Source organism: Scyliorhinus torazame, chromosome 5, assembly GCF_047496885.1.
Source record: "Scyliorhinus torazame isolate Kashiwa2021f chromosome 5, sScyTor2.1, whole genome shotgun sequence".
Classification (NCBI taxonomy): Eukaryota; Metazoa; Chordata; class Chondrichthyes; order Carcharhiniformes; family Scyliorhinidae; genus Scyliorhinus; species Scyliorhinus torazame.
Window position 1 is genome coordinate 73,722,678 of NC_092711.1, and position 25,715 is coordinate 73,748,392.

The window sequence follows — 25,715 nt, forward strand, 5'->3', positions numbered from 1 at the left end:
CGCCTTCTCCTGGTCAAGAGACAGGAAGGCGCTCGACATACCAGATCTCTGCTTTGGACACGAAAGCAGCGCCAGATTTCCCCAGCTCTCCAGGGCCAGCCGCACACAGTCCCGGTGACCATGATGCTCTTCAAAAATGCCCGGGGGGAGACTGAGTGCCGGGCATGAGGGCACTCGCTGCAGAGAGCATCTAAATCCTCCTCACCCGCTACTGAGCAGCCTTCCTCCTGCGAGCGGTCACTGCCTGAGCACGAGCCCCCCGCTAAGTGGAGTGTGGCGGGCGCCGTGGGCCCACCGGCTAGCCCTTGGTCCGAGTTGATCCAGGGCTGGTTTAGCACAGGGCTAAATAGCTGACTTTTAAAGCAGATCAAGGCAGGGCAGCAGCACGGTTCAATTCCTGTACCAGCCTCCCCGAACAGGCTCCGGAATGTGGCAATTAGGGGCTTTTCACAGGAACGTCATTTGAAGCCAATTTGTGACAAGCGATTTTCATTTAACTTCTCATTTCATTCCACCCCCAGGATCGTTCTCAGGCGGGTTCCTTGCAGGCTCCCCACAACGATACAATGTCCGTGGACGGCTCCGACCCCGCCGTCGATGCCGAGCCCTGGGAGAGACCCCCAAGGTCCCCCGGGAACAGCTCTGGGATGGAACCTGGCATCATCTGCTTGGGTGTTGTGAGCGGGGAGCCTTCCTCGCCGTCGCACGCCCATGACCCGAGTATATAAGGACACTGGTGGCTGCCGCGATGAACAAAAGGAGGTGACCGGGGTGTAAAACTGTACCGGGCGGAACGAGCCCTCGGGAGTCACGTCTCCGCCAGGCCCCGGGCCTCCATGCTCGGGCATCTCGGTGGCCTTGGAGGCCACCTTGACCTTTTTAACGGGACTGGGCATCAGGGTGATGGGAATAAACACAGGAGATACCAAACCCCGCTCGCCTGGAGAGGGGGTAGCGAGATGCACCAGCTCCTCCACCCGAGGCAGGCGGAGCTTGCAGGGGGCAGGATCACCTTGCTGCGGGGCCTCCACCGCTGGAGGGCCCTCAGCAGCGTCAACACCACCCCCCTCCCCCCCCGCGCATCGCCCAGCCCCTGGGACTGTGGTGAGGCTGAAACAGCCTCATGCTCGGGGCCGTACATAGGGTCCCCACTGCCCTCTGGAGCCCGTGTGGTGGTCTCTCCAGGCACCCCAGGATGTTGCGAGGCGGCAGATGTGTCCCAAGGTCAGGCTGCGGCCTTAGAGTTGGTTGGGGCGGGCACAGGGTCAGTACCCGTGATGGGACCAAGTTGTGGATGGGCGCGGTCCAACCGCTGTGCCGTCTTTGGCCTTTTTAGGCCGCTCCTGGTCTAGCGGAGGCTCCTCCGGTGTTGTCAGGGGCCGGCTGTTGGGAAGACGAAGAGGTGGTAGAGGGGATGGGGACAGTGCCAGCCACAGCCGCTGGAGGTGGTGTTGGTGGTGGCCATTAGGGTGGGGCAGTTCCGACGAATATGCCCCAGCCCTCTGCAGGCATGGCACCGCATGCCAGCCACAGACCAGAACACTTTATGGTCCTCCCCTTGGTGGGAAACCACAAAACCTCCCTCTGTGACCTCCTCCCGGGTCAGGCGGACAAAAACCTGACGCCGGAAGTGGTCTACATGGCGGAGGGAGAGGTCCCGCAGGCCGAGTGTCAGTGGCTCCACCCCGGACCTGACCTCCCCCAGTAGGTTGAGATGGGGAGGAGAAGCTCGGTGGGGAGGTAGGCCAGGACGTTTGAAAGAACCACACGTTCAGCGATGGCCTCCAGTGGATCCACCGCCACGTGTCTCCCGCCCACCGTGAGCCCCCTTTCCAAGACATGGTGGATCGCCTGCTCGGCCCTCAGGAAAATCATGCCCTTGCCGTACATCCTAGAGGCGGCTACAATGGTCGAGTCGCCGAAGCCCCCGGCCATCGCATGAGTGCACGCCTCGATGGGCATGGTGGGGTGGGCATAACATTTGCCTCATTAGTAGGTGGAAAGGCGAGAGGGCCGCCCCCGCATTGGTTCTTGGCCGCCCTGCCCCCGGCAGAGTGGAGGATGCCCCTGGCCATCCCTGGTACAGCTCGGCGGTGTAACTGAGACCAGGGTAGTAGGGAAAGGGGGGAATGGACGTGGCATCACAACAGCAGATGCCACGAGGGAAGGTGCTGCAGGGCAACAGCAGAACGGGACAGCGTTCTTCAGCCCTGGAGGGGCCTAAAACAATGTCCCAGGCTGCCCCACACCCGACACAGGTGGTGAATAGGTGGGTGGACGGCGCTCTTCAGCCCTGTGGGACCCAAAACAAAGCCCTTGGTCTTCACGACAGCCCCAGGTGGTCCCACTTCCACCTCAGACAGAGGGGTGGGAGGACAGAGGTCAGGGCCTGCAGTCCCAGGTGGTCCCACTGCCACCTCAGACAGAGGGCAGGGCCTGCAGTCCCAGGTGGTCCCATTCCCACCTCAGAGGGGAGGGAGGACAGAGGGTGGGGCAGCAGAAGAGGGGATTGGGGAGGCGGAGGAGTCAGAGACAGGAACAAACAGCGAGTCAGCCTGAGCCTGTGGCTGTTCTCACCATCTGTCACCGTCACAATGTCCAGGTGATTGACGGCAGGTCTCGACCAATAGGAAGAGGAGGCGGTAGTGGAGGACCGAGTGAGGGCGGCTGGTCCTCCAACCAATCGGAGTGAATGAGGGGCGGGGGCCGCTGTGATTGAAGCATGCGCAGTGTGGGTAATGGCGAAGGAGAAGGAAGTCTTTTTCAGATCGTAAATTGGTAAGAGGCGCTTAACAATATGGAGGGAGCGAGAGATGGAGAGGGTGGGCGGTAACGTTGTGTAAAGCTGTTGTCAGCCGCAAACCGCGGAAAAAAAGTTCCGGGACCCAGTTTGTACCGAGCAGAACTGCAACTCCTTTTGGCTCAGGTTAACGGCCGCCATCTTTATTGGATGTGCATCAGGGCGCATGCGCGTTTGTCATCTTTGTCGGGGCGATGTTTCAATGAGTGGGAGGAGCTTGTTCCCCATTGTTCAGAATGGAGACAACTTGTCCATTAAACTCGATTAGTCTTTGAGTCTAAATGTCTTATTGATGATGCAAAGCGGTGACAGAGATGGAAAGAAAAGGAAGCAAATCCTGCTCTCCGGATTTCACTGTCTCATTGGACATCCTGCCCATGTGTTCAAAGCTCTGCGGCTCTGTTCAGTCACATGAAGATGCAGGGCAGAAACTCGCAATCCTGTGTCAACATCACCTTCAAATCAGGGGAGTGCTGATGACAAGGGGGTGAGTGTGCATCCTGGATCAGGGAACAGGAGGGGAGAATGTAGTGGATTTCTTTCCTGGACTGACGGTGATTAATTTTGGAAACTCGTTTTACAGGGGATTAGTAGGGGAGGATTTACACACAGCAAATTCAAACCAGGCGAAATATTTATCTTTCCTGAATTAAATTTCTGGACTGACAATGGTGCCTTTGTAAACTTCTTTCACAGGGGCTTAGAAAGGGATTCGCAGACAGGAAACTCACAACCAATCCTCACATCAAATTCTGACACCACTGTTCGAATTATCAGGACCTGGAGATTATCAACCTTTGTGTGTAAGCATTGAGTTCCAGATTGTATAAAATGACTACCTCCTATCTCCCCTGTAGATCTTGTTCACAACCTTAAATCTGTGTCCCGTCATCCTTTTATAATCTGCTGATGGGAACAGTTTTAAAAAATCTTTTGCCGGGTTTGCATTGTCGTTTCTGGTGCCTTGGTCGATGTCGGATGGTCTGTCTGGTTTCATTTCCTTTTTCTGTGATATTGTAGAGGTTGAATGGGCTTGGACCAGTTCATTTAAGATCCAGAACACAATTGAAGTCCCCTCCAAGAATCAATTGATCTGTGTCCAGGTCTGGGATGGATCCCAACATTTTTTTCACAAATGCTGCATAATAATAATCTTTATTATTGCCACATTCTTTATTGTTAACACTGCAGAGAAGTTACTGTGAAAATCCCCGAGTCACCTATTCCAGCGCCTGTTCAGGTACACTGAGGGAGAATTCAGAATGTTCAAATTACCTAACAGCACATCTTTTGGAACTGTGGGAGGAAACCAGAACACCCGGAGGAAACCCACGCAGACACGGGGAGAACGTGCAGACTCCGCACAGTGACCCAAGCCGGGAATTGAACCTGGGTCCCTGGCGCTGTGAAGCAACAGTGCTAACCACTGTGCTGCCCATCGTCCCAGTAAGGGGCATAGACATTCACCACCAATGTACCTGCCAACGACCCATTGACCACCATGTATCTCCCATTAGTGTCCGCAACAAGCCCAGTGACCGAAAGAGGAATCTGTTTATTGATTAGAATTGCAGCAGCTCGAGCCCTTCGTCAAAGCCTGAGTGAAACTCTTGGCTCACCCCGCTGCCATCTGGTCTGATCTCTATTTTTTTCTTCTATATATTTAGAGTACCCAATTATTTTTTTTTCCAATTAAGGGGCAATTTCACGTGGCCAATACACCTAACCTGCACATCTTTGGGTTGTGGGGCGAAGCCCATGCAGACATGGGGAGAATGAGCAAACTCCACACAGCCAATGACGCGGGGCCAGGATCGAACCTGGGACCTCAGCGCCATGAGGGAGCAGTGCTAACCACTGCGCCACTGTGCCACCCTGGTCTGATCTCTAACCTGCAAGTGAGTCTCCTGCAAGAACACCACACCAGCATTTGGATTCTCTCAGTGAGCAAAAACACTCGACCTCTTCACTGAACCACCCAATCCCCTAACATTCTAGATGACCAGCCGAATCCAGGGTCTCCCACCCCCACTTCCCCATCATGGAGTCAGCCATTTCCATCGTGAGGGACGATCGAGTAAATCCTCAAAAGATACAGGCCAAGGGCCCACACAAGATGGCCGCCACACACGCCCTGAGAGTAAAACAAAAACAGTTCTATAGTCATAACCAGCAAGCTAACCCCTCTCTCCCAACCCCATTTCCTGCCAACGCCCCACATAATACATAAATTGAAACCAAACCCCCCCACCCCCCCCCCCAGGCTCAGACCCAGACAAGACCAGCCAAAACTGGTTCAACAACTGCAGCCCCCATCTCACTCTCATTCACCAGCTTCTGGCGGGGCAACCCCTCTCAGAACAAAAAGAAAAAGAACGATGATATTGCCCACCTCGAGGATAAATCCTCACTGGAATAACTGAGTGAATCCCTATCCACACTCAGAACAGGTGAATGGTCTGCCGCCGGTATGACTATGGTGATCAGTCTCCAGCTCACATAGGGACCTGAATCCCTTCCCGTATTTCCATGGTTTCAGCATGCTGCTGGTGTCCTTGTCGCTTTCCACGTTTGACGATCTGTTGAAGTCTTGTCCCAACAGAGAGCACGTATACGGTCTCTCCCCACTCTGAATGGTGAGATATATTTTCAGACTGTGTAACTGGTTAAAGCTCTTTCCACAGTCAGTTCACTGGAACACTCTCACTCGAGTCATGTGTGAATCGGGTTTTTTTTTAGTCACACTGATCTTGAAAATCTTTTCCCACAGACAAACATTTCTTCTTCCACATTCACGGGCCAATGATATTCAGGTCCTGATGAATGGAGTGACTGTAAAATCTTGATGTGAAGTTTGTTTTGAGTTTCCATCTGTAAATCCTCCCCTTGTAGTATCCTGTAAAAGGCGTTCACAAAAGTCATCACTATAAGGGCAGGTACAGTGGTTCAGTGGTTAGCCGAGGACCCGGGTTTGATCCTGGCCCTGGGCCACTGTCCGTATGGAGTTTGCACATTCTCCCCGTGTCTGTATGGGTCTCACCCCCAAAACCCAAAGATGTGCAGGGTAGGTAGATTGGCCACGCTAAATTGCCCCTTAATTGGAAAAAAATAATTGGTTACTCTAAATTTATTTCAAAAAAGGATTGTCTCTTTCCTAATGTTCACAATTAAATGGGTGGATTCCCCAGGAGATGGCAGACATTTCAGGGCAATTAAATTAATAATGGACAGAGATATGTCTAGTGTTGTTACATGGTACAGATTAGATATATTATTTACCGTTCTGTAATAAAGTAAATGTATAATTATTTCTCGTCTTGTAATATAAGACTGCAGCTCCATTATAGATTTCCAGTCATCTCTTCCCTCAGAGGGTTGTTAGTCTTTGGATTTCTCTTCCACAGGGACCAGTTGTATCTGGGGGGTCATTGAATATATGAATATATTGAAGCACAAGTTTGACAGATATGAGGGCAGCATGTGGAGCAGTGGCTAGCACTGGGACTGCGGCGCTGAGGACCCGGGTTCGAATCCCGGCCCTGGGTCACTCTCTGTGTGGACATAGAACATAGAACATAGAAAATACAGCACAGAACAGGCCCTTCGGCCCACGATGTTGTGCCGAACCATTGTCCTAGATTAATCATAGATTATCATTGAATCTACAGTGCAGAAGGAGGCCATTCGGCCCCCTGAGTCTGCACCAGCTCTTGGAAAGAGCACCCTACCCAAACTCAACACCTCCACCCAACACCAAGGGCAATTTGGACATTAAGGGCAATTTATCATTGGCCAATTCACCTAACCCGCACATCTTTGGACTGTGGGAGGAAACCGGAGCACCCGGAGGAAACCCACGCAGACACGGGGAGGACGTGCAGACTCCGCACAGACAATGACCCAAGCCGAAATCGAACCTGGGACCATGGATCTGTGAAGCAATTGTGCTATCCACAATGCTACCGTGCTGCCCTTAAGAACAAATAAATCTACACTATATCATTTTCCCGTAATCCATGTACCTATCCAACAGCTGCTTGAAGGTCACTAATGTTTCCGACTCAACTACTTCCACAGGCAGTGCATTCCATGCCCCCACTACTCTCTGGGTAAAGAACCTACCTCTGATATCCCTCCTATATCTTCCACCTTTCACCTTAAATTTATGTCCCCTTGTAATGGTGTGTTCCACCTGGGGAAAAAGTCTCTGACTGTCTACTCTATCTATTCCCCTGATCATCTTATAAACCTCTATCAAGTCGCCCCTCATCCTTCTCCGCTCTAATGAGAAAAGGCCTAGCACCCTCAACCTTTCCTCGTAAGACCTACTCTCCATTCCAGGCAACATCCTGGTAAATCTTCTTTGCACCTTTTCCAGAGCTTCCACATCCTTCCTAAAATGAGGCGACCAGAACTGTACACAGTACTCCAAATGTGGCCTTACCAAAGTTTTGTACAGCTGCATCATCACCTCACGGCTCTTAAATTCAATCCCTCTGTTAATGAACGCGAGCACACCATAGGCCTTCTTCACAGCTCTATCCACTTGAGTGGCAACTTTCAAAGATGTATGAACATAGACCCCAAGGTCTCTCTGCTCCTCCACAATGCCAAGAACTCTACCGTTAACCCTGTATTCCGCATTCATATTTGTCCTTCCAAAATGGACAACCTCACACTTTTCAGGGTTAAACTCCATCTGCCACTTCTCAGCCCAGCTCTGCATCCTATCTATGTCTCTTTGCAGCCGACAACAGCCCTCCTTACTATCCACAACTCCACCAATCTTCGTATCGTCTGCAAATTTACTGACCCACCCTTCAACTCCCTCATCCAAGTCATTAATGAAAATCACAAACAGCAGAGGACCCAGAACTGATCCCTGCGGTACACCACTGGTAACTGGGATCCAGGCTGAATATTTGCCATCCACCACCACTCTCTGACTTCTATCGGTTAGCCAGTTCGTTATCCAACTGGCCAAATTTCCCACTATCCCATGCCTCCTTACTTTGTGCAGAAGCCTACCATGGGGAACTTTATCAAATGCCTTACTAAAATCCATGTACACTACATCCACTGCTTTACCTTCATCCACATGCTTGGTCACCTCCTCAAAGAATTCAATAAGATTTGTAAGGCAAGACCTACCCCTCACAAATCCGTGCTGACTATCCCTAATCAAGCAGTGTCTTTCCAGATGCTCAGAAATCCTATCCTTCAGTACCCTTTCCATTACTTTGCCTACCACCGAAGTAAGACTAACTGGCCTGTAATTCCCAGGGTTATCCCTAGTTCCTTTTTTGAACAGGGGCACGACATTCGCCACTCTCCAATCCCCTGGTACCACCCCTGTTGACAGTGAGGACGAAAAGATAATTGCCAACGGCTCTGCAATTTCATCTCTTGCTTCCCATAGAATCCTTGGATATAACCCGTCAGGCCCGGGGGACTTGTCTATCCTCAAGTTTTTCAAAATGCCCAACACATCTTCCTTCCTAACAAGTATTTCCTCGAGCTTACCAATCTGTTTCACACTGTCCTCTCCAACAATATCGCCACTCTCATTTGTAAATACAGAAGAAAAGTACTCATTCAAGACCTCGCCTATCTCTTCAGACTCAATACACAATCTCCCGCTACTGTCCTTGATCGGACCTACCCTCGCTCTAGTCATTCTCATATTTCTCACATACGTGTAAAAGGCCTTGGGGTTTTCCTTGATCCTACCCGCCAAAGATTGTTCATGCCCTCTCTTAGCTCTCCTAATCCCTTTCTTCAGTTCCCTCCTGGCTATCTTGTATCCCTCCAATGCCCTGTCTGAACCTTGTTTCCTCAGCCTTACATAAGTCACCTTTTTCCTCTTAACAAGACATTCAACCTCTCTTGTCAACCATGGTTCCCTCACTCGACCATCTCTTCCCTGCCTGACAGGGACATACATATCAAGGACACGTAGCACCTGTTCCTTGAACAAGTTCCACATTTCACTTGTGTCCTTCCCTGCCAGCCTATGTTCCCAACTTATGCACTTCAATTCTTGTCTGACAACATCGTATTTACCCTTACCCCAATTGTAAACCTTGCCCTGTTGCACGTACCTATCCCTCTCCATTACTAAAGTGAAAGTCACAGAATTGTGGTCACTATCTCCAAAATGCTCCCCCACTAACAAATCTATCACTTGCCCTGGTTCATTACCCAGTACTAAATCCAATATTGCCCCTCCTCTGGTTGGACAATCTACATACTGTGTTAGAAAAGCTTCCTGGACACACTGCACAAACACCACCCCATCCAAACTATTTGATCTAAAGAGTTTGCACATTCTCCCCATGTCTGTGTGGGTTTCGCCCCCACAACCCAAAGATGTGCTGGTTAGGTGGATTGGCCACGCTAAATTGCCCCTTCATTCAAAGAAAAATAATTGGCTACTCTTAAAAAAAATTTTTTTTTTAAATAAATAAAGTTTGACAGATATTTTTTGACAATGGAGTTGAGGGTTATGGGGAACAGGTAGGAAAATAGAGAGAAAGCTGAAATGAGGAGGGATCTCTTCACTCGAGGATGTGGTGAAGCTTTGGCATTCTCTACCCCAGAGGAATGTGGAGCCTCAGTCATCAGGTATGTTCAAGACAAATATTGATAGGTTTCTAGATATTGAAGTGATCGAGGGATATGGGGACCGTGTGGGAAAATGGTGCTGAGGTAGATCGGCCAAGGATCTCATTGAATGGTTGAGCAGACTCGGTGGGCCGAATGGCCTATTCTTGCTCCTGTTCTAACAGCTGTGTCCTGGTCAAGAAGCAGTGAGCTGAGCTTGGATCTGTCAATCAAGATGAATGAGCACCTTCAGGAGAATTGGGAGGGTGAGTATTAGATACAGCAGAGTGAGAATGGAGGGAGAGTGTGTGGGATGGAGATTTACAGCTTTTGGAGAACGAGAGAGGAAATAATGCCCCATAGGAACTAGAACCGTCTGTTCTGAATTTCTATCCTCTACTGACAATGATGACTTTTGTAAATTGTTTTTAAAGGATATTGGAAGAGGCGGAATTACAGACAGAAATCTCAAACATCACGTCTCGATGTGACAAACTCACTCGATTCCTTCTGATCTGAATATCATTGGGCTCTGAATATCATCGGCGAGAAGGAGAAATGTTTGTCTAATCTGTCGGCTTCAAAAGATTTTAAATGTGAGCGTGACTGGAAAAGCACCGAAACCCACACAACACACCCGAGTGAGAGTGTTCCAGTGAACTGACTGTGGAAAGAGCGTCAACCAGTTACACAGCCTGAAAAAACATCACACCATTCACAGTGAGGAGAGACAGAGCACATGTTCTGTGTGTAGACAAAGTTCCGCTGATTGTCCAATCTGGAGAGACACGAGGAGACCAGAACATGGAGAAACCGTGGAAATGTGGGGACTGTGGGAAGGGATTCAGATTCCCATCGAGGCTAGAGATTCATCGACGCAGGCACACTGGGGAGAGGCCATTCACCTGTTCTAAGTGTGGGAAGGGATTTATTGATTCATCCATCCTGCAGAGACATCAGCGAGTTCACACTGAGGAGAAGCCGTTCACCTGCTCTCTCTGTGGGAATGGATTCACACAGTTATCCAGTCTGCAGACACACCAGCGAGTTCACACTGGGGAGAGACCATTCACCTGCTCCATCTGTGGTAAGGGATTCACTTCGTTATCCATCCTGCAGACACACCAGCGAATTCACACTGGGGAGAGGCCGTTCACCTGCTCTCAGTGTGGGAAGGGATTCACTTCGTTATCCATCCTGCAGACACACCAGCGACTTCACACTGGGGAAAAGCCATTCACCTGCTCTCAGTGTGGGAAGGGATTTACTTCGTTATCCATCCTGCAGACACACCAGCGACTTCACACTGGGGAAAAGCCATTCACCTGCTCTCAGTGTGGGAAGGGATTCACTTGGTTAGCCAGTCTGCGGAGCCATCAGCGAGTTCACATTGGGGAGACGTCATTCACCTGCTCTCGGTGTGAGGAGAGATTCAGTGATTTATCCAGCCTGCAGACACACCAGCGAATTCACACTGGGGAGAGGCCGTTCACCTGCTCTCAGTGTGGGAAGGGATTTATTGATACATACATCCTGCAGAGACATCAGCGAGTTCACACTGGGGAGAAGCCATTTACCTGCTCCCTCTGTGGGAATGGATTCACACAGTTATCCAGTCTGCAGTCACACCAGCGAGTTCACACTGGGGAGAGACCATTCACCTGCTCTTAGTGTGGGAAGGGATTACATAGAAACATAAAAAATAGGAGCAGGAAGAGATAATTTGACCCTTTGCACCTGCTCCGCCATTCATTCTGATCATAGTTTATCATCCAACTCCATAGCCGAATCCCGTTTCCCCCTCCATATTCTTTGATCCCCTTCGCCCTCAATGCTATATCTAACTGCTTCTTGAAAACATACAATGTATTGGCCTCAACTATTTCCTGTAGTAACAAATTCCACAGGCTCACCACTCTCTGGTTGAAGAAATTTCTCCTCATCTCTGTCCTAAATGGTCTACCTCGTATCCTCAGACTGCGACCACTGGTTCTGTACACTCCCGCCTTCGGGAAAATCTTTCCTACATCTACCCTATCAAGCCCTGTTAGAATATTATAGGTTTCTATGAGATCCCCCGTTCTCTGAACTCCAGCGAATACAATCCGAACAGATTCAATCTCTCATACGTCAGTCCACAGTCCCACCATCCCAGGAATCAATCTGATAAACCTTCGCTGCACTCCCTCTAGAGCAAGAACATCCTTCCTCAGATAAGGAGACCAAAATTACACACAATATTCCAGGTACGGCCTCACCAAGGCCCTGTATGGAACAAAGAACAATACAGCACAGGAACAGGCCCTTCGGCCCTCCAAACCTGCGGTGATCACGTGTCCTATCTAGACCAACCGCCTGTATCCTTCTAGAACCCGTCTGTTCATATGGCTATCCAGATAAGTCTTAAAAGTCGCTAACTTGTAAAAACCTTCCCCCGCACATCTCCACTGAACCTTTTCCCCCCTCACCTTGAACTTGTGTCCCCTTGTAATTGTCATTTCCGCCCTGGAAAAAAGCCTCCAACTGTTCACCATATCTATACCCCTAATAATTTTATAAACTTCTATCAGGTCGCCCCTCAACCTCCGTCTCTCTGGGGAACACAATCCCGTTTATTCAATCTCTCCTCATAGCTAATACCCTCCATACCAGGCAACATCCTGGTAAACCTTTTCTGTACTCTCTCCAAAGCCTCCACGTCCTTCTGGTAGTGCGGTGACCAGAATTGGACACAGTATTCCAAATGTGGCCTAACCAACATTCTATGTGAAATGAAATGAAAATCGCTTATTGTCACAAGTAGGCTTCAAATAAAGTTACTGTGAAAAGCCCCTGGTCGCCACATTCCGGCACCTGTTCGGGGAGGCTGGTACGGGAATTGAACCGTGCTGCTGGCCTGCCTTGGTTTGCTTTAAAAGCCAGCACTTTAGCCCTGTGCTAAACCAATTCTATGTAATTGTAACACAATGTTCGAGCTTTTATACTCGATACCCCCGTCCTATGAAGGCAAGCATGCTATCTGCTTTCTTCACCACCACCATAAGGGGCTGGTTTAGCTCACTGGGCTAAATCGCTGGCTTTTAAAGCAGACCAAGGCAGGCCAGCAGCACGGTTCAATTCCCGTACCAGCCTCCCCGAACAGGCGCCGGAATGTGGCGACTAGGGGCTTTTCACAGTAACTTCATTGAAGCCTACTCGTGACAATAAGCGATTTTCATTTCATTTTCATTTCCACCTGTGCTGCCACTTTTAAGTATCTGTGGACCTGCACGCCCAGATCTCTCCGCTTGTCTATGCTCCTGATGGTTCTGCCATTTATTTTATAGCTCCCACCTGCACTGGATCTACCAAAATGCATCACCTCGCATTTGTCCGGGTTAAATTCCATCTGCTATTTCTCTGCCCAATTTTGCAGCCTATCTATATCCTGTTGTATTCTCTGACAATCTTCACCACTGTCCGCAACTCCTGCAATCTTAGTATCACCCGCAAACCTGCTAATCAGACCCGCTACGTTTTCTTCCAAGTCATTTATATATATATTACAAAGAGCAGAGGTCCCTGAACTGATCCCTGAGGAATCCACTAGTTACAGACCTCCATTTGGAAAAACACCCTTCCACTGCTATCCTCTGTCTACTGTGGGGAAACGAGTTCTGGATCCATCCAGCTAGTTCACCCCTGACCCCATGTGATCTAATCTTTTGCACCAGCCTGCCATGAGGGACCTTATCAAATGCTTTACTGAAGTCCATGTAGACAACATACACAGACCTTCCCTCATGAATCATTTTTGTCACCTCTTCAAATAATTCAATCAAATTAGTGAGACATGACGTCTCTCGTACAAAACCATGCTGTCTGTCACTAATAAGACCATTCATTTCCAAATGTGCATAGATCCTATCTTAGAATAATTCTTTGAGTATAATGAGTACAATTGCAGCAAGATAACCCTGCTCCTGTACTCCAATCCGCTAGCATACCATTTACTTTCTTTACCGCCTGCTGTAGCTGCATGCTTCCCTTCAATGGCTGGTATCCGAGGATACCCAGGTCTCATTGCATAGACCCCTCTCCTAATCTATGGCCGTTCAGATAATAGTCTGCCTTCTCACTTTTGATCCCAAAGTGGATAACCTCGCATTTCTACAAATTATATTGCATCTGCCATTCATTTGCCCACTCACTCAACTTGACCAAATCACACTGAAGGATCTCTGCATCCTCCTCGCAGCTCACCCTCCACCTAGCTTTGTGTCATCTGCAAATTTGGAGATATTGCATTTTGTTCCCTCATCTAAATCATTAATATATAGGGTGACACAGTGGTTAGCACAGCTGCCTCGCGGTGCTGAGGACCAGGGTTCAATCCTGCCCCGGGTCACTGTCTGTGTGGAGCCAAGTTCTCCCCCTGTCTCCAGGGGTCTCACCCTCGCAACCCAAAGATGTGCAGGATAGGTCAATTGGCCACACTAAATTGCCCCTTAATTGGAAAATACGAATTGGGTACTTAAAATTTTTTTTTTAAATCATCAATATATCTTGTGAATACTGGGGTCCCAGCAGGGATCCCTGCGGTGCCCCACTAGTCACTGCCTGCCAATTTGAAAAAGAGCATTAATTCCTCTTTGTTTCCTGCCTGACAAACAGTTTTCTATCCATCTCAATATACTACCGCTAATCCCCTGTGCTTCAATTTTACACACTAATATATTGTGCGGGACTTTGGTCAAAAGTCATCTGAAAGTCCAAATATACCACATCCATTGGCTCTCCCTCGTTAACTCTACCAGTTACACCCTCAAAGAATTCCAGTAGATTTGTCAAGCATTATTTCCCCTTCATAAATCCATGCTGACTCTGTCTGATCCTGCCACTGATTTGTAAGTGCTTTGCTAAAAAATCTTTGATAATGAATTCTTGATATTTCCCCACTGCCGATGTCAGGCTTACTGGTCTAAAATTCCCTGTTTTCTCTCTAGATCCCTTTTTAAATAGTGGAATTACATACTCCACCCTCCAATCTGCAGGAACTGTTCCAGCGTCTATAGAATCCTGGAAGATGACCACCAATGCATCCACTATTTCTGGAGCCACTTCCTTAACTACTTGTGAATGCAGATTATCAGGCCCTGGGGATTTATCAGCCTTCAATCCCATCAATTTCCCCAACACCATTCCTCTACTAATATTGATCTCCTTCAGTTCCTCCCTCTCACTAAATCCTGCGTCCCCAACATTTCTGGTATCTGATTTGTGCCCTCATTTGTGAAGACCGAACCAAATTATGTATTTATTTGCCCAGCAGTTTCTTTGTCCCCTATTATACATTCCCCTGTTTCTGAATGTAAGGAAGATGCATTTATTTTCATCAATCATTTTCTCTTCACATACCTATAGAAACTTCTACAATCAGCCTAATTTCCTGTTTGTGCTAATCCCAACATCACCACTGCAGTTTGGGGGCTATGTACGATGTCCATTATTTTTTTTGTCCCTTGCTGTTTCTCAGTTCGACCCATACAGATTCCACATTGTCGGAGCTAATACCCTTCCTCTCTATTGCATTAATTTCCTCTTTAACCAGCACTGCCACTTCACTGCCTTTTTCTTTTTGTCTGTCCTTCCTAAACACTGAATATATTCAGTTCCCATCCCTGGTCATCCTGCAGTCATGTCTCCATAATCCCCATTATCTCACACCCGTTTACGTCTATTTGCTCGATTAACTCGGTTATGCCGTCTGCAGTCACACCAGGGAGTTAATATTGGGGAGAGGCCGTTCACCTGCTCTCAATGTGTGAAGGGATTTTATTAATTTATCGCAGTTCCTGAGACACCAACAAGTTCACAACTGATTACAGGGATTGGATTCTGCTGTTATTGTTTCTGTTCTCAATTACATCAAGGACTGCAGTTTGTTTATTCTGTTGGCCAATGGGGATGGTCAGAGGGTTTCTTTCTGCTGGACTGGCCGGACTCACGACTTTGCCTCCAGTGGGCTGAATCTTTCTGAGTCTTCTTGCGAATATCTGGTTTCACATTTCACAAGGATCAAAGAGTGAAAGGGGGTTTGGAGGTTACAAGCTGTTTCATTACCATTTCTGTTTGGAAACTCCAAACATCATGCGACATTGCCATGAAATTGGGCTATGTTGTTACACGGTTCTTTTGTTTAATTTATCTTGGTGCTTCTCACAGAAGAAAACTATTAGGGTATGAGGGGCAAGTTGTCTGAGGTGCACTGGAAATGTACATAAAATAGTATGATGCGAGACAGGCAATCACTAATATTGAAGGAATTATTACAGATTTACACGGGGATTGGTTAGCTCAGTTGGCTGGATGGCTGGTTCGTGCTGAGTGACACCACCAGCACAGGTTAACTTCCCATACCGGCTGAGGTTAGCCATGGTCTGTGTCAGTATTTCTGCTCCACATGATCCTCCACCCACCCCTCTACATCTCCCCATCAGCATCTCCTATTCTTTCTCCCTCATGTATGTATCTAGCTTTACGTTCAATGTATTCATGCTGTTCACCTCAACCACTCGCTGTGGTAGCGAGTTTCACATTCTCACCACTCGCTCGATAAAGAGGTTTCTACTGAAATCCCTATTGGATTATTGAATCCCTTCATAATCTTAAAGATTCCATCAGGTCACCCACCAGTCTTCTCTTTTCCAGAAAAAAGCAGCCCCAGCCTTTCCTGAGTGTTAAATGCTCTCAGTTCTGTATATTATGAATCTTTGTTGCACCTTATCCAGCGCCTCTGTTTCCTTTTTCTAAATGGAGATCACCAATGTTGACAGTGCTCCCAGTGTAGTCTGACCCCAGTTGAACAATTCCTCTGCTTTTCAATTCTATCCCTCTGCAATGAAACCCTATATATGGGCCCCATACTTTGGGAAAGATATGAAGTTCTTAGAGAGGGTGTAAAGGACATTAATGAGAATGGCACCAGAGTTGAGGGACTCCAGTTACTTGGAGTGACTGGAGCAGCTGAATTTCTCTCCTGAGATCACAGCATCTGGAGGGTGGGGAATGAGGCCATTCAGCCCTTTGAGACGGTGTCGGCTCTATGGAGCAAGCCAGTCTGTCCATTGCCCATTCTATCACTAAATCCCTGTGGTTTATTTCTCTCAGTGCCTGTCCAATTTCCTATTGAAAGCCGTCATCTCTGCATCTCCTACCCTCATAGGCAGTAGCTTCCAGGTCATTACCACTCGCTTTCCATGTACACCAGGCTCCTGGAGCACAGAGGAGTCTATTTGGCCCATTTGTTCCATGCTAGTATTGTACCATGACCCATTTCATCCCACAGTTCGACTATTTTTTTCAGAATGCACCAAATTCCTTTTTGGATGTTACAGTCCAATGAAATTCTAGCACCATTTATAGACCGTGCATTCCACACTTGATGTGTTTTAGAACAAATAATTGTGGATATGGTGTATCTGGAGATTCACAGAGTATGCAAAATGGTATCAGTGACGTGGTTATTACACAAAATTATGACTCAATCTTTATCAATGATTTTGGTGAGGACACTGAGTGTAATGTATCCTAGTTTGAAGACAATTAGTACAAATGTACTTTTCTATAAAACCTCTCATGACCACTGGACCTCCTAAACTGTTTTAAAGCCAATGGAGTACTTTTGAAACATATTCACTGTTGTAATGTAGGAAGCTGTAAGTACACATGTGTAATCACATTTAGTTTAAAAATTGTTTTTTTCATAGTGTATTCACTGTCATTAGTAACAAGGTCAAGGAAGCCCTTTTATACCTCAAACATGTGGCTTCCTGCAGCCATTTCACCTTCTGTCCCTTTCCGATTTAACTATGTATTGATTTCATAGGAAAAAACAATAAATAAATTAATGATTATTCAGTAGCGAACATTGATTATCATTAGTGACTTGGTATATTAGGTTATATTGCAAAGACTCGATCTTTATTTTAAAAAATAAACAAGATCAACCAAAATGTTTCCAGAAACTGCAGAACTATCAGAATTTGTTTGAAAAAATCAATTCCTTTATAACTTTGGGAAGTTACAAAACATCATATTCTGCCAAGACTATGTGGGCTAGGCAGTGGTGTAATGGTATTGTTACTGGGCTAGTAATCCGGAGACCCAAGTTAATGCTCTGGGGATCTGGGATTGAATCTGCCTATGAAAGATATTGAAATTGAATAAAAGTCTCAAATTAAACGTCTCATGATTGTTGGAAAAACCTGTCTGGGTCACAAATTCCTTTAGGAAATCTGCTCTCCGTACGTGTCCTGGCCTACACGTGACTCCAGATCCACAGCAATGTTGTGATTGACTTGAACGTGCCCTCTGAAATAGCCTCAAAAGAGACGCAGTTCAAGTGCAATTGGAATGCCAGTAAATGCTGGTCCAGCCAGTGACCCCCACCTCCCATGAATAAATAAGTTTTAAGAAGACTCTTTTCAATTTGAAGATGAGTAAGAAAATGTCTCTTTGATTGGATTTGATTTATTAATGAGGTACAGTGAAAAGTATTGTTCTACAGTCCAGACAGATAAGTCCAGACATGAAAAAACAAAGTGCGGATCTTGGCAGTTTGCTCAGTTCACAAAAGAATTTAATGGCTTTGTATTTTTTTTTTATAAATGTTTTATTGAGAATTTTTTCCCAAACAACAATTTTTCCCCTCTTACAAAGCAAACGCAACAATAACAATACAGAAATTTTAAACAATACACAAGTAACAAAACCCCTTTATCTTTGACCTAAACTAAACCCCTCCCCCCCTGGGTTGCTGCTGCTGGTCATCTGTCTTCCCTCTAACGTTCCCCTAGGTAGTCGAGAAATGGCTGCCACCGCCTGGTGAACCCTTGAGCCGATCCTCTCAGGGCAAACTTTATCTGCTCCAGTTTAATGAACCCCGCCATATCATTTACCCAGGCCTCCAGTCCGGGGGGTTTTTAATGGCTTTGTAGACGCAGATTAACATTTTAGTCAGCATCTGAAACATATCTAATGGTAATGTATGCTCATATAGACAGACACAAACAATACTGTAACTGAATTCGAGGAAATGGCAGAGATTTAACTGAACCACCTTTTTGAAAGATTCGGCCTTCATGACAGGGAAACAGGAAAAGCCACTCAGGGAGATGAGGAAATCCAGGCTCAGTGCGGATTTGCTGTCACCCCTCCTTTCTTATACATTAACGGTATATAGGCTGCAGAATGTTTCACACCAAAACACAGAGGGGTCAAATATAAGCAACACATAATTCTCAATTCTCTTCCATTTAACTATATTTGACTTTGTTCAAATGCTGACAATGGTCAAACTGAACAAAGATTCATGGGATTTGTATTACCCAGTGAAAAGCTTTCTTTTCTTGGTCAGTCGTGTTTGCAATTCAATGGTGTATATTTCAGAGTTATTAAGAGTGAAGATTCGAGAGCTATTGAATTCAAAACAAAGTCATATATAACAAATAAATAAATATATTGAATACTGAAACATATTGAGTAAAATTGGTGGAAATTTTCTGTTGGAAGATAAGAATGATGCATTAATGATTTAAAAAATAAAATATTTAGAGTACCCAATTCACTTTTTCCCAGTTAAGGGGCAATTTAGCGTGTCCAATCCACCGACCCTGCACATCTTTGGGTTGTGGGGGCAAAACCCATGCAAACACGGGGAGAATGTGCAAACTCCACAGGACAATGACCTAGAGCCGGGATCGAACCTGGGACCTCGGCGCCGTGAGACAGCAGTGCTAACCACTGTGCTGCCCTGTGATGCATTAATGATTGACCAGAGAGCATTGTTCCGTTGGATATTTGCTGAACAAATGCTAAAGTTCAATATAAGTTCTAAATCTCATAGTCTTACAAGTTGAGACATCTGTTTTAAAGGAACCGCTGTCTTCATGTAATAAGTGACCTGGCCTTCCAGCCGAACCATTGAAAGCTGCAGCAAGACTGCAGTTGAATGTTGCACAGGGCCACTGGGTACTGTGCTGCCAGCTGCTTCTGTGGTGTAGCGGTTATCACATTCACCTAACGTGCGAAAGGTGCCTTGTTCGAAACTGGCAGAAGCATTAAATACTTCCGATTTATGATGTGGAGATGACGGCATTGGACTGGGGTGGGCACAGTAAGAAGTCTTATAACACCAAGTTGAAGTCCAACAGGTTTGTTTCGAATCGCTAGCTTTCGGAGTGCAGCTCCTTCCTCAGGTTAATGAAGAGGTGGATTCCACAAACACATATATAGAAAAATTCAATGATGCGATATAGTTCTTTGAATGCGAGTCTTTGCAGGTAATTAAGTCTTTAAAGGTCCAGACGGTGCGACTGGAGAGAGGGATAATCACAGGTTAAAGAGGTGTGAATAGTCTCAAGCCAAGCCAGTTTGTAGGATTTCGCAAGCCCAGGCCAGATGATGGGGGGTGAATGTAATGCAACATGAATCCAAGATCCCAGTTGAGGCCGTACTCATGTGTGCGAAACGTGGCTATCAGTTTCTGCTCGGCGATTCTACGTTGTCGCGCGTCCTGAAGGCCGCCTTGGAGAACGTTTTCCCGAAGATCAGAGGCTGAATGCCCTTAACTGACGGAAGTGTTCCCTGACTGGAAGGGAACATTCCTGCCAAGCGATTGCCGCGCAATGTCAGTTCATCCATTGTCGCATGGTCTCGCCAATGTACCACGCCTCGGGACATCCTTTCCTGCAGCATATGAGGTAGAAAACATTGGCCGAGTCGCACGAGTATACTGGGTACCTGGTGGGTGGTGATCTCACATGTAATGATGGTATCCATGTCGATCTGGCACATCTTGTAGAGGTTGCCATGGCAGGGTTGTGTGGTGTCATGGTCGCTGTTCTGAAGGCTGGGTAGTTTGCTGCAAACAATGGTCTGAGGTTGCCCGGTTGTTTGAAGGCAAGTAGTGGGGGTGTCGGGATGCCTTTGGCAAGATGTTCGTCTTCTTCGATGACGTGTTCAAGGCTGTGAAAATGATATCCTAGTTTCTCCGTTCCAGGGAATTCGTCAGACGAATGAAGCTCCAGAAGTTCTTCCACAGACCCCAAGAGACCTACAGCGAACCCAATGAGACAACCAATGAACCGGAACAGCAGACCGAGAGACCTGTGGGACTGGAAGATCCAGCCAGCAGGAAGGGCTGGAAAACCCCACCCATTTGAAACAAACCGATCAGCTGATTCTGCTGCTCCTCTTCCACGAAACCACTCAGTAAAACTGCCTCGAAAGTCCTTTCTTGTCCAAATTCATCTTTCCCCTCTTTTCCTGGTCTCTCCCATCATGCTCCTTCAGAGCTCATCTTGTCTGTGAGACTTACCCTTTGCTCCTTTGACCCGATTCTCACTAAACTGTTGAACATCCAACTTCCACAATCTCCACCTTTCCACGGTATTTCCATGGAGTCAGTGTCTTTGTGCATTTCCTCTTTAGACAATCAAGTGAAGCTTCGTCCTCACACAGAACACGTGTATGTTTCTCCCCTTAGTGAATGGTGTGGTATTTTTTCAGGCTGCAACTGGTTAAAGCTCCTTCCACAGTCAGTTCACTGGAACACTCTCACCCGGGTGTGTGTTGTGTGGGTCTCGGTGCTTTACCAGTGACACTGATGTTTGAAATATTTTCCCACAAACATTTTTCATTCCACATTCATCGTCTGAGGATATTCAGGTCCTGATCAACTGAGTGACACAGTCAGATCTTAATGTGATATTTGGTTTGTATTTCCTGTCTGAAAATCCTCTCCTCATGCCCTGGAAAAGGTATTTTCAAAGGGCACACTATCAGTACGGGATAGAAATTCAGAACAGATAATTCCAGTTTCTGGGGAACATTTTTCTCTCTCTTCTGTCCCCAAAGCTGTAAATCCCCATCCCACACACTCCCTCCTACCTGGGGCTGAAATCCAAATAAAGTATTAGATCATTATTTCTGCATCCTTTTACCAAAGTTCTCATTAGAGGTAAGAATATGCTTTATAAGTCACTTCATTCATGACTTATGACAGATATTAATCTGAATCACCCTGACTGAGCAAACAGAATAACAGATGTTAACCTTGTGTCCAGAACTGACTGTGTGGAGATTAGATGAGCAATCACGAAGGTTGTTTCTCCAAATCTTCCAGGGTTTCCTTCGTTCTTCCTCTCCCACTCGAACTAAGTTACACCGGATATCAGACTCAGGGTCCATTCTGGTTCTCTTTCTGCTGACTAAATAACTTCAATCAAATATGGGGAAGACTGAATCCACTGTTCGTTTCCTGCTCCAACCTTCATTCCTGACATACCGACCCTATCCCTCTCCCTGGCAAAGGTCTGAGACTTCGCCAGTCTCTGTAAACTTTGTTTCACATTTGATCCCAATATGAGCTTCTGACCTCATAGAATCATAGACTTTACAGTGCAGAAGGAGGCCATTCAGTCCATCTGCACCGGCCCTTGGAAAGAGAATCCTACCTCAGCTGACATCTCCACCTGATGCCCGTAACCCCACCTAATCTTTTTGGACATTAAGGCAATTTAGCATGGCCAATCCACCTCACCTGCACATCTTTGGACTCATGTCTGTGCTATCACTAAGACTTCCTGTTTCCACCTACGTTACATTATCCGGCCTCGCTCCTGTGTCTGTGCGCCTGGGGCTGAAACCTCGGTCATGCCATCGTAACCCCCCGATTCGACAATTCCATTTCACACCTGGCTGCTCTCCCACATTCTACCTCTGTAAAAGTAAAGCCATCCAAAAGTCTGCTACCCATGTCTTAATTCACAGCCAGTTCCTTCCCCCTATCACCCCTGTGTCCGAGACTTGCATTCGCTCCCAGTCTATTCCCACCCTTGTTTTCAAACCCCTCCATGGCCTCATCTCTCCCTGTCTCTGTCATCTCCTCCCGCCCCACAAACCCCTGAGATATCTGCACAGCTCTGATCCTGGACTCTTGCACACCCCCGATTCTAATTACTCCGCCGCGGTTTTAAGTTCCTTCGGACCCAAGAACTGAATTCCCTCCCTAAACCTCCCCGTCTCCACCTCACATACCTTATTTATAACTCTCTTTAAAACTCACCTCTTTGACCAAATTTTTGGTCACCTGTCCTGATATCTCCTTTTGTGTCTGACTTTGTTTTATAATGTTCCTGTGAAGTTGACTGGGATGATTTATGATGTTAAAGGTGTTTTATAAATAGAAGTTGTCGTTGTTGACTGTAACCCTGACCTCCTGTTTTACAATAACCCATTGGTTTCACAACAAACTCTATCTCTGATTTATTTCCCCCTGCGGGTTTGCAGCCTCTATAAAAACTGTGGCCGTTAACTCAGGCCTGTCACCGGGGGCAGGCCGCAGCTGTCTCCATGGAGCTCAATGCAAAGCCGAGCCCGGAAACTTCTTGTTGGGATTTGCAGCCTCCACCGGGCTTCAGTGAAACCTCGCAGCCTGGTGCATCATCGGCACTGCGCATGCTCCAGTTCACAATGCCCGGCGACTGATTGACTGCTGCTCTGGACCAATTGCAAGAGATGGGCGCATCTGGAGGACCAAGCGGAGCTGCTGGTCCTCCAACCAATCAGACTGAATAAGGGGCGGGGCTGGGACCCGGTCTCACACGTTGGTTGGTTGACAGTTCAGGATTCAGGCGATCGGGTGGAAATCGTGAGCCGGTCAGATCCCGCCTGGTGAGTCCTGAGGGAGGGATGGAGCCGGCGGGTGCGTCGGGAGGCTTCATAAACACTCCGTGTAGCCCGAAACTCCGAATACGAAGCTCGGATACAGTTGAACCGGCGAAAGCTACTCGGGCTTTTCCCGAGACAGGCCCGGGTCGCCTGGCGCATGCCGAGGGAGCGAGAGCCCCGGCTTTGCTCCGCCTCCCATTCACTCTGATTGGCTGAAGGACCGGCTGCACTGGTTCCATCCTCTAGCCCCGCCCCCTCTTCCCATTGGTCCGAACCCGCCGTCAATCAGTCCCCGGGCATTGTGAGCTGGATCAAACCCTTCACAATCATTGTCAGCTCCCTGGTTTGCAGCTGCGGAGCTTCTCCCTCCCGGGAACAGGCCCAGGTTAACTGGCACCATCCCGCTTCAGACACTGGAGGATGGTTCACATCAGAGGATGGGGGCGGGGGACAATAAATAAGACCGTACACTTTTTACTCAAATCAATGAGGACAGCAATTTCACACTTGGAGTATAGTGTTCAATTCTGGTTGCCACACTACCAGAAGGAAGTGGAGGCTTCAGAGAGGGTGCAGAAGAGATTTACCAGAATGTTGCCTGGTATGGAGGGCATTAGCTATGAGGAGCGATTGAATAAACTCGGTTTGTTCTCACTGGAACGAAGGAGGTTGAGGGGCGACCTGATAGAGGTATACAAAATTATGAGGGGCATAGACAGAGTGGATAGTCAGAGGCTTTTCCCCGGGGTAGAGGGGTCAATTACTAGGGGGCATAGGTTTAAGGTGAGAGGGGCAAGGTTTAGAGTAGATGTACGAGGCAAGTTTTTTACGCAGAGGGTAGTGGGTGCCTGGAACTCGCTACCGGAGGAGGTAGTGGAGGCAGGGACGATAGGGACATTTAAGGGGCATCTTGACAAATATATGAATAGGATGGGAATAGAAGGATACGGACCCAGGAAGTGTAGAAGATTGTAGTTTAGTCGGGCAGCATGGTCGGCACGGGCTTGGAGGGCCGAAGGGCCTGTTCCTGTGCTGTACATTTCTTTGTTCCAGCACGGCGGCATAGTGGTTAGCACAATTGCTTCACAACTCCAGGTTGAATTCCTGGCTTGGCTCACTGTGCGGAGTCTGCATGTTCTCCCTGTGTCTGCGTGGGTTTAGAACAGAGAACATACAGTACAGAAGGAGGCCATTTGGCCCATCGAGTCTGCACCGACACACTTAAGCCCTCACTTCCACCCTATCCCCGTAACCCAATAATCCCTCCTAACCTTTTTGATCACTAAGGGCAATTTATCATGGCCAATACACCTAACCTGCATGTCTTTGGACTGTGGGAGGAAACCGGAGCACCCGGAGTAAACCCACGCAGACACGGGGAGAACGTGCAGACCCCGCACAGACAGTGACTCAAGTCGAGAATCGAACTTGGGACCCTGGTGCTGTGAAGCCACAGTGCTATCCACTTGTGCTACCCCCTTGTCCAAAATTGCCAGAGAAATTAGAATTGCCTGTTCAGAATTTCTATCCTGGACTGAAAGTGATGGCTTTTGTAAACTCCTTTTACAGGGGGTTAGAATTGGAGAATTTGCACACAACAAACTGAACCCAACAGAAAGGTTTGTCTCTTTGCAAATTCTATCCTGCATTGACTTTTGTAAAATGATAGATTACAGCGGTCAGGAAATATTAAATGGAGTGGGGCCTTTTTTCTATTGAAAACAAGGAATTAAGCAGTGGCCTGATACAAATCTTTAAAATTATCAGTAGTTTGGAAAGGGATAGATAGATAGAATTTACAGTGCAAAAGGAGGCCATTCGGCCCATCGAGTCTGCACCATCTCTTGGAAAGAGCACCCTGCCCAAGCCCACACCACCCTATCCCCATAACCCACTAACCCCACTCAACCAACACTAAGGGCAGTTTTGGACAGTAAGGGCAATTTAGCATGGCCAATCCACCTAAGCTGCACATCGTTGGACTGTGGGAGGAAACCGGAGCGCCCGGAGGAAATCCACGCACACATGGGGAGAACGTGCAGACTCCGCACAGACAGTGACCCAGCCGGGAATCAAACCTGGGACCCTGGAGCTGTGAAGCAATTGTGCTAACCACTATGCTACCATGCTGCCCACTATGGGATGATGTGGGAGAGTCCAATAACAGGGATCATCAATAAACAATGAGTCATAAATTCAAGAAGTTATGAATAAATCAAAGGGGGCAATATGGACAAATTTATTTACTTACAGGTTTGGAATGTGCAATTCATTACCATGGAAAGATGAGATAGGTGGGACAGTAGGAGATTTGTGCCAAGTGAGGACAGCAGCAGAATCTGTGCCAAAAAGGCCTGTTTGTGTCTTATATATTCACAGTAATTCAATGCAATCACCTTTTACAGAATATTTGCAGATGCAAACATCATGTTGAGATCTGACAGAGACACTTGATTCATCAGGACCGGCCTTTCAACGTGGAAGGACCATAAGACATAGGAGCGGAAGTAAGGCCATTCGGCCCATCGAGTCCACTCCACCATTCAATCATGACTGATTTCAACTCCATTTACCCGCTCTCTCTCCATAGCCCTTAATT

At 47.4% G+C, this 25,715-nt stretch overlaps 1 long non-coding RNA gene across 1 annotated transcript; it reads left to right on the forward strand.

Annotated features, from left to right (window-relative positions):
* The first annotated feature begins 2,714 nt into the window (after positions 1-2,714).
* On the forward strand, positions 2,715-25,715 carry LOC140418449 (uncharacterized). Its single transcript, XR_011945047.1, has 5 exons — positions 2,715-2,778; positions 3,497-3,603; positions 9,838-10,490; positions 20,445-23,119; positions 25,522-25,715. It is a non-coding gene; the product is annotated as an uncharacterized lncRNA (long non-coding RNA).